This window comes from Cuculus canorus, chromosome 4 (assembly GCF_017976375.1).
Source record: "Cuculus canorus isolate bCucCan1 chromosome 4, bCucCan1.pri, whole genome shotgun sequence".
Classification (NCBI taxonomy): Eukaryota; Metazoa; Chordata; class Aves; order Cuculiformes; family Cuculidae; genus Cuculus; species Cuculus canorus.
Window position 1 is genome coordinate 66,970,076 of NC_071404.1, and position 10,167 is coordinate 66,980,242.

At 40.4% G+C, this 10,167-nt stretch overlaps 1 long non-coding RNA gene across 1 annotated transcript in view; it reads left to right on the top strand.

Annotated features, from left to right (window-relative positions):
* The window catches only part of LOC128851994 (uncharacterized), a 56,334-nt gene extending 49,325 nt beyond the window's left edge, over positions 1-7,009 (top strand). The window contains exons 2-3 of the long non-coding RNA XR_008449587.1: positions 5,316-5,436; positions 6,874-7,009. This is a non-coding gene — a long non-coding RNA (uncharacterized LOC128851994). The remainder of the gene's footprint in view (positions 1-5,315; positions 5,437-6,873) is intronic.
* Positions 7,010-10,167: the final 3,158 nt, after the last annotated feature.

Sequence of the window (10,167 nt, forward strand, 5' to 3'; positions counted from 1 at the left end):
CGATGTTGTGCTTGGTGCACCCCAGGATGCGGTTGGCCCTCTTGGCTGCCAGGGCACACTGTTAGCTCGTGTTCAACTTGCCATTGACCAGAACACCCAGATCCCTTTCTGTGGGGCTGCTCTCCAGCCTCTCACTCCCCAGGGTTGCTGTGTCATAGACGCAAGATCTGGCATTTGCCCTTGTTAAATTTCACGCAGCTCTCTAATTTGTCCAGATCCCTCTGCAGGGCCTCTTTACCCTCAAGAGTGTCAACAGCTCCCCCTAGTTTTGTGTCATCTGCAGACTTAGTTATTAAACGTTCAAGTCCTGCATCCAGATCTGAAAAATTCTTTTCTGTGAAACAAACTCAGTTGCTCCAGTTTCATCGTACAAGCCTTAATGATTGCCTTAAACGGTTCTTTTCAATGGCTATGAGAGCACGCTGCTGAACAAAGTTCTGACACCAAAGGTATTTTGAACCGCTCTGTAAAGATTTGCACAGCAGTTACCAACCTTTTAAAGCACCTGTATTAGATGAGCGATTCATGCGGCACTCGAGATCACATTCATAGAGCCATGATGCTCTTCAAAGCTGGTGAAGATGTCTTCAAACCTTTAAAGCAAAGTACTAAGAATTACTGGGTGTGCTTTCAGGCATCTTTTTATTTTCCAGCATCAAGGAAAAACACAAAACTATGCATCAATGGCATTTCTAGTTCAAAGTTGTTGTGTGCCTCGGTGTTTAATGCATTTAGCCGTACAGGTTTCTTGTTGAGCCAAGTGTAAAGTTATGAGTTGAGCATTTAAAGTTCTGTGGTGGGGAGATGGATGTAACTAAAGGAGCACCTTACTACTACACTCCTGTTTCTCTTTTTCTATCACTCATACAATAAATGTATAAAGAGTATTATGTACTGCTGATGGACCAAAGTCTGCTATAATTTACTCAGTTTAGAAATACATATATATATATAAATGTGTAAGAATAACTTCACTGCTTTCAGTCGAATTATTCCAGAGAATCTGAACTCCAAAGCCCATTGTGGGTCCTGATGTTTCTTGAGGTTGTTCTAGATCCTGTTTCCTACTTGGTCTATCCGGACCAAGAACTTGCTGCTGTTTCCATCTGATTATGCAGTAGGTTTCTGCAGAAATTGGGCTGTAGAGGGAGAAGGCTGATACCAGTACGAAGACAAGATTTGGTCAAGACCTAGGAACTGAGGACTACTCAGACATCTCCCAGTTTGCATACAGTCAGGTAACCGGTGCAGATAGGATGGAAGGAGAGGAGATCTGTAGCTCGTAAATCCGTATTTACTTATATGAATAAATAGCCTAATTGTTGGAGACAAAGAACTGTATGTCCACATCAGAGCAGCAAGGCTTATTTTATGGCAGAAGCGTAAGTGTGACTTCATGTGCTTATCTCAGGCATGTAGTGTTACTGACAGTTTGACCCAGAGGCAGCACCTGTGGTGGGGGATTTACCATGAAAAAAAAGATTACATACAATAACATTTCCCAAACAGTAAAAATGCAAAAGTATATATTTATTAGCTGATACCTTGCAAGAAATTAACTAAAAGCTGACATTATTTTTGAGTTATGAAAGTTCAGAAAAATACCTGACACTAAAAAAAAAGTAAAAAAAAGATGAGCTTAAAAAGAAAATGGATGTTTTTCCCAACCTAAGAAAGAAAAAAATGCTCATGGGCTAAAAATTTTGTACTTGAACACATTCTTAAGGCCTGCTTTTAAACCTGTAAAAACAGAGGTTACTATAAATGGAAGCAATGACAGTTTTTAAATACAGGTATAAAATGGATGCTGACAGAGGTTTACAGTGTCTGGAGAAGATGAGGTTTTGTTTGTTTGCATTAGGCATAAATGAAATAATTTGAAGACACAGAGGAAATTCTGCTCTTAGTGGTGGGAGTAATTACTGCTGAAGAAATGGTCTGAATTTATGTACTTTTTTTTTAATAACAATGTCTATTAAAGACATCTGCTGAAAGTCTGTAATGCTGATTTAATAGGCAGAAAAAAATAACAAAGTTCTTTAGCAATCCTGCCTTCAGTTTAATATTATGGACTATTAAAAGAGGGTTTATGCCTGCAACAATATTAACCAAAATTCTACTGAAATTGAAATCAGGCCCACAAAACTTGCATTTCTTCAGTATATGCTGGGTTTCTAAAATGAATATTTAAAACTATACAAGAGAATGAATACACTTTTACTTTCTTTAGGATTTTTAAAGGCAATTGGGCCAGGCAGAGAAATATTTCTAACTACCTATAGTATCGCTTACAGTTTGTGACCTTTCTAGCAATGTTAAAGTACAACAAAAAATTATCAATGTCCTATACTAAGTCATTACTACTACTAGAGAAAGAAAATCCACCTCCAAAGTGACTGAATTACAGTTTGTAATAAAACACCCAATATTTCACACTGGCTATGTCAGGGCTGAACGATATGAGTTTAGATATGAGAGAGATTGGGGGCAGAGGGAGGTGAGAATGGAATCCCCAAGATCATGGTCTGGAAGAAAGCTTCCTTACAGGAATTAAATACCGAGTTTAAATTAATCACATTGTTGCCTTACTGTGGTTGAGGTTGTAGTTTTTTTCAAAACTTAAATTATAAAGATTAAAGTCATAAAACACATTGTATTTTTATCGCTCAGATTTGGAAAGGCCTTGTGTTTTCCATGCCTCTAGCCTTGATGATTCTGTTGGCAGCTCTGCCAGTGATAAAAGGAATAACTCACCACTGTCAGGGAATTTGGCTGTTTCATCACTGACATGAGAGGCCAGGATAACTCCATGCTGATTGCTGTCTAAATGACTTATGCAGTTTCTTCATATACTTTTTGATTGAAGAGTGATAACTCAGGCGATGAGTTATTTGGCATCAGCCTCTAAGACAATCTGTTTTCTTTTTATAAATCCTATGGCACCTTTCAGCCACCCATTTTTAAATAAGACTATGGTGGATTAGATTCTAACGTGCCTGGTGGATTTAGCCAAAGGGTGGTTGAATTAGATTTTGCTGTCATTCTTTTGCTTTGTTTATTTTTTGGTGTTAAATAGTAGTTCTTGAATCATGGAATCATTAAAGCTGGAGAAGACCTCTGAGATCATCCAGTCCAATCGTCAGCCCGACACCACTGTGCCTACTAAACCATGTCCTGAAGTGCCACCTTACATGTTTTTTGAACACCTCCAGGGATGGTGACTCCACTACTTCCCTGGGCAGCCTGTTCCAGTGCTTCACCACTCTTTCAGTAAAGAAATTTTCCTAATAGCCAATCTAAACCTCCTCTGGTGCGACTTGAGTCCTTTTCCTCTCATCCAAGTAGCACTGAGAAAATGAGAGGTGGGCTGGAAGGCTGTCTTTATGTTACAACACAGCAGTACAACAGGGCATTTCACTTCTGGTGGCAGTGGCACCGTCTCTTCCTAAAAGCAGACGGCATTCTCAGAGAACACAGAGAGGAAACGTGTAGTAAAGCCAGCCTAATTCTATAGTCTCGGGTGCAGAAGACACATCCAAGAAGAGTGAAAAGAATAATGAAAGAATTTCTACACCTAAAAAAATTTCTACAGCAAATCACAGCTCAGAATATGTTTTTTAGAGCTTTAAACATAGATTACCACTGTGCATTGTGTTGTACATTAAGGTTAGTACACAACATGTTAAATTATACTGTAAACCTGACAGGCTTTCCTGCAAGGTTCTAGATGGAAGCAAGCAGTTTCCTTGCTGAGGAATAAAGACGGTTAGTTTTGCTGGAGTTTCTTTTGCAGGGTTTCCCACATACCACAGTGACTGTGGAGTGCTAAATATAATCTGGAGAGCTGCAGAGGTGATGGGTGCTTTAGACAGCCCCTCTGTTAATGTCTGCTCTACACATGCTGGTACTGTTTTTATTAAAGTAAACCAGTTAAAACTTACAGAAAGAGTTGCAGCTAATATTTATGTTAAACCAATCAACCTCTTGTGACTCTTTTTTTCACCTTGGCTTTTTTATTTTTTTTTTCAGACAGAGCAGTGAATGACAGGTATAGGTGAGTTTAACAGTATTTATACCACAGTAATGCACAGGGTTCCAGTCAGAACCCGTGTCCTTTTGAGGCAGATGTTGTGTAAGCAAAGATAAGGACGTCATGCCTTCTTGAAAGTGTGTATAAGAACCATCTGCATCAGGCATGTGTCCTGATTTGGGTTATAAGAATAAAGGTACCATCTTTTTCCAGTTCCATTTAAACTTTGAAATGACAGCACATCATTGCATAGTTACTTTCAAAGAATCCTAACTATGAGAAGTTTAGCATTTGTCAAAGAAAAACAAAAGTACACGTAAGGAGAAAAAGTGAATCCCAGAGTAGTTGTCTGTACAACCTGACTCAAAAGTCTGTCCACTCTCCTTACTGAGATAGCTCAGTGATTGCACCTGGGTTCATTCCATATGGGAGGCTCGGGTCTGGATCTAAGAGTCAGTCGCACAAAGCAAGTGAGAAGAGAATTGTGACAGAAGAGAGATTGCCATTCCTCACTTCTCTCTCACTGTTATTTTTATCTTTTTCTATTTTTTTTTCTCTTTCATGTGTATTTATAGGTTTTAATTTGTATTTCTTTATAGTTCAGGAAATGCTCCTTCATAGAAAAGAGGGACTCACAGTCCTTGATGTCTAGGACCAGACTGTTAACTTTTTGATTCTAAGCAGCACCCTGGAATTCATGGTGACCGGTGAAGCAGGGCGGCTGGTCTTTGCAAGATGTAGGGCGCGTTTGAGACATGAAGCTGCCTGCTGTACTCGAGTGGGCAGTACAGAAGGCACCTCTTGTAGATAAAAAGTCTCCATGCATCTTAAGGAGTAGAGTTCAGGAGTAGTCCATTGGTGTGCAACCATCCCTCTCGCAGTACCGTTTCAGTGACTGCTCCATTGATCATAAAATGGTTTGAGTTGGAAGGGACCTTAAAGATCATTCAGTTCCAAGCCCCCTGCCATGAGTGGGGATGCTTTCCACTGGATCAGGTTGCTCAAAGCCTCATCCAACCTGGTTTCGAACACCTCCAGGGATGGAGCATCCACAACTTCTGTGGGCAACCTGTGCCTGTGGTGCCATGATGACTTGTGCTTGCAGTAGATTCTGCCTTCTATTCCATTTTCCATTCCATCCATGTGAGGGTTGCACAAAGGTCTAAGCTTTCAGCTCTGAATTTGCCTTCTGTGATTCTGACATTCAGGTTTATTGGTGTTTGATTTTTCAACCTGACAAAACCTCACTTTTATTTTCTAATTCATATTCACTCTTTCTCCACAGTAAAATCTGCCAATCATGGCAAATTACATGAATGATTCTGTGAAGGCTAAACCAAGATCGCCAAACTCATTTTCATGCGTGGCTAAACACAGAATTGAACCTCGTGCTCCAGAAGTGAAAGGTTAGTGATTTTAGATAATTTTAAAACGATTGCATAGGAGTTGATACAGCTACTGTCAGTCTATCCTAATCCTGTTCTTTGTTGACTCTGCCCTTGCAGAGGCACTGCTTTCTGTCAGTGATTAAGGGGAGACGTTGCTTTCCGTGATGCTGATTCAGCAGAGCTAAGAATCAGTAAATTAGCAATGACTGCAAGGGAATTCTAAATGTTGGTAGAGTACCAAACTTCTATTGTTACTGTGTCGTGGAAATGAAATTCCAGTCAAGTTACTGTGCCAGGCAATGTGGGAGAGATGACAGTCCTCCTCTTTCTGAGTTACAAGACAGAAAAATGGGGAAAATGTGTATTCAGTTTTTGGCTTCTCTGTGTCACTGCTCTAAAACTATATCAGAGAACAGTGTACATATAAGTAACTCTATAGAACTAGTATACATTCTAATGGACTGTTCAGGTAGTAACAAAGTTATGTGGACATCCAAAGAATAATTAACTGCCAATTTAGTATCTTTGTTATTTATGGAATAACACCCTGCACTCTTCAGGTCTCTTCTTGTTTGTTTGTTTGTTTGTTTGTTTGTTTTCTATCTGCTCGAAGTTAGATGCTTTCATAAATAGAATATTCAACTTTATTACTGTTCACAGATCATGAGATGCCCTTATGCACATAAAGGTACCTAATCTGTGCAGCAACTGAGTGGTGTGACATTGATGTGGAAATTAAAGGAGTAGCATGCTATTGAACACCAAAGAAACCCCATCAAAGAAAGCCCCCATAACACCTTTTTTTTTTTTTTTTGTGCACTTGGCACCGCACATAGCTACACTTGGGACAGCACTGGAAAGATCGGGTTAAAGTGTGTGATGTCTGGAGTAACTTTCGGGTATTCCAGCCTGAGATGATATGCAACACAGAGCTTGACTTAGCATTAAAGCATTACTAAATAAAACTACATTTAGTGTGTGAGCATACTGGAAGGGCTGAAAAATATTACACGCTGGGTAGTATACAATCCAGCTTTCTTTTCTCTGTGGAAGTGGTCTGGTTTGAGCTAAAGTAGAATCAGTTTCTGACTTTTCAGCTAAGCCTTGTCCAGTTAACTTCATTTTCTGAAAGTTAACTGCATGTTTTTCAGACAGTGTTTCTTTCTAGTAGTGATAATACGGGGCATTGGTATGCAGAAAAGCCATGGCTTATACTTATTCCTATAGCAACCAAGGCCATCCTCGAGCTGGTGGCGTGCTGTGAGCAAAAAGGAGCAAAAGAGGGTCACACCTGCAGAGAGGAGCAGACAGGACAGGTGACCCCAAACTAATCAACAGAGTATCCCATCCCATATACAACGTGGTATAAAACTGAGGGATCGTGAGGGTCAAGCTCTCTTCTATGATGGCTGACATCCAGTGAGGACCTTATCTGTCTTTTTGCCCTGATCCCAGATCCACGCATTCCTGAATCCAGTTCCTGAATCCAGCTCCCTCCTGCTGCTGAGTTCACCATGCCTGCTCTGCAGCATCTGTGGTGATGTAGTCATCAATGCGGTCATCAAAACCCCCACCAAACCTGTAATGAAAAGGTACTACCTTCCTATATTTGACCATTTGCAGGTGACAAGAAAAATGTCTTGGCTAGTGAAGCAAATAACTCTGTCCCCAAAATCAAACTATGGTCAGTGTACAGACCTAGAACTTAAAAAGCAATATTCAAGTTACTGTGAAAAAATGGGGGAGAGCCTAGATCAGTATAGACCAATATGCAAAATTATCATGCTAACAAGTTATCTTTCTGTGCACAGAACACGCAAAACTAAGACTCTTTTTTACTGAGTTCTAGATCAGTAACATAGATTAATAGAAGAAATTGGAATCAGGAAGGTGAAGTGGAAAAGGAATGGCTGTACATCTTATACAACAAGCACTAGGCAAAAAACCCCTATACATGTAGGTTTCAATGCTACACCACCAAAAAGTTCATAATGCTGTTATTTCTTTCCTGATTTAGGGGGTATTGTTTATAGACTGTGTACTTGGGCAAAGATGGTGCTTCTGTATTCTTGGTCTATACCATGTGAATTATGGGAACATCCATGAGCTCACAGCCCAGACAACACAGGCTTTGTGTCTGTATTGCCTTATTCAATCAGAATGCCTTGTTGAGCTATGAAATGCAAAACAAGCTTAAGAAACTAGGAAGTTACTTTAAAATACCTATTGCATGAAAGTCAAGCTATGTTACGTTATTACAGCAAAATATTTGTTACACGCAGACAAAAGAGGGACTGAAAATAAGGATGTAAACACCTCATCTGGGCACGTTTGTCAGATAGATCAATCATAATGAGAAGAGCATGCTTTGAAAGCAATGCCCCCAATAGTCTGTGAAGTTAGTGGTTCCTAGTAAATAAAAGAGATGCTAATACGGGTAGAAGATTGAAATGAAGAATCACAGGTACCATCTTTTGCCACTTCACTGTTCTGTGGCTCGTAATTGCTCTGCAAAGAGGAATAATGGTGCTAAGAAGGGTTTGAGAGCTACATCCAATAAATGCTAATGATTATCAGTGTATATTTCAGGCAAACTCAGAAATGAGCAACCTGCTCCAGTGGGAGGTGTCCCTGCCCATGGCAGGGGGTGTGGAACTAGATGATCTTTAAGGTCCCTTCCAACCCAAATGATTCTATGATTTTATGATATATCTTGCTGAACTTTAAGACTGCTCTGTGAAAATGACTTAACATTTTTGGATTCAATACGTCTGGGGAGCAATAGAGGCCAAAATGCCCAGCACTGTTGTGTTCGTTTCAACATGGGGATCTATGTAAAAATGAGAAAGTTTACCAAGAATAAACACAGAGTGGCACTCAAGACAATTGAATCTGTAAAGGTGGTGTGAAGGCTACAGAGGGATACCAAACAGGAAGCACAATAATAATGCACATGATTTACTGGACACGCTTGAGAAAGTAAAAAGCGGTGGTCATGGCCAAACAGCAGAGAGAGGCTATTAGAAAGAAGAAGGCGTCCTTCCAAAAGCTAAAGACACATCCAAATGAAAAATCCCATAAGTATCATAAACACTGACAGATATACTATTAAAATTATTATTAGGTACACCAAAGATGAGTCTGAGACCTAACTAGCTAAGAGAATCAAAGTTCAAATATCCTTCTTCCAACGCATCAAGAGGGAAAAAAGACATTGTCAGTGAGCCTGAGTATGACAAGGGTATAAAATGAACTCTCAGGGAGGACAAAGTCACTGAAGAGAAGCTGAACCACTTGCATCCTCATTCACTGTGGAAAAAGTCAGGAAAATTTTCCTTCCAATAGCAGCATGTAACCAGTCTCTTCAATATTCCTTTGGGGGCATTCAGGAAACTCAGCAGAGAATGTCTCTGAAATTGAAATATCTGTGAGAGTTAATGGTACAAAAGGGGGATGTATACAGATGAATTTCCAGAATCTGAAGGATTCACCCAAGAATTCTAAGAGAACTCAAGGATGGAATATCTACCAATAGCAGCATGTAACCAGTCTCTTCAATATTCCTTGGGACACGAAAATCAGAAAGTGTCAAATGTTGATGTCAGTCATTAAGAAAGGTTCCAAGGGTATACAGTGAACTAAAATTTGACATCTGTTCCAGGTGAGTGAGTAGACATGTAATGAGAGAGAAGTAGTATCTACGTGAATAAATATTATCTAATCAGTGAGAGTTAACAAACCTCTTGGAGTTCTTTGAAGGGGTCAGTGATATTAGACAAGAATCATCTGACTGACACAGTCAATTTGGATTTCCAAAAGACTTTGGACAGAACTTTTTATCAAAGTGAGCCAATAGTTGTGCCCTGGCCTCCAAGAGGGCCAGCAATGTCCTGGGGTGCATCAAGCAGAGTATCGCTAGCAGGTTGAGGAACTTGAACATCCCACTATACTCCACACTGGTGCACCACCTTGAGTACTGTGTGCAGTTTTGGGCGCTACATTATAAAAATGCTATCAAGCTACTGGTGAGTGTCCAGAGGAGGCCACAAGGTTGGATAAGGGTTTAGAGGGGAAGCAGTATGAAGAGCAGCTAAAGTCACTTGGTTTGTTCAGCCTGGAGAAGAGGAGGCTGAGGAGAGACCTCATCGCAGTTTACAGCCTCCTCACGAGGGGAGGAGGGGGAGCAGGCGCTGATCTCTTCTCTCTAGTGGCCAATGATAGGACCCAAGGGAATGGCAGGAAGATGAGCCAGGGGAAGCTCAGGCTGAATATTAGGAAAAGGTTTTTCACTCAGAGTGGTGGAGCACTGGAACAGCTCCCCAGGGAAGCAGTCAGGGCACCAAACCTAACAACATGCAAGAAGCATTTGGCCAGTGCCCTCAGACACATGGTGTCCAACAGGAGTTGGACAAGACCTTTGGATTATAGTAGACAGTTCCATGAAAAGACATGGAGAAGCTCTTTAATAGGGTGAGCCTTTAAGCAACTGATCTAGTAGAAGGTGTCCCTGCCCATGGCAGGGGCTTAGAATGGGGTGATTATTGAGGTCCCTTTCAACCCAACCCATTCTATGATTCTATGAAAATATCACTTAATAGCAGCTGAAGAGAAAAAAAATATAATAGGTTAGGAATGATTGAGAAGCAAGTAGAGAACAATCCAGAAAGAATCATTATTCTTGCTGTTCAGGTCCATATGCTGCTGTAAAAATCCAAGGTTTACACAACTGAAGATTGCACACAGTTCTGG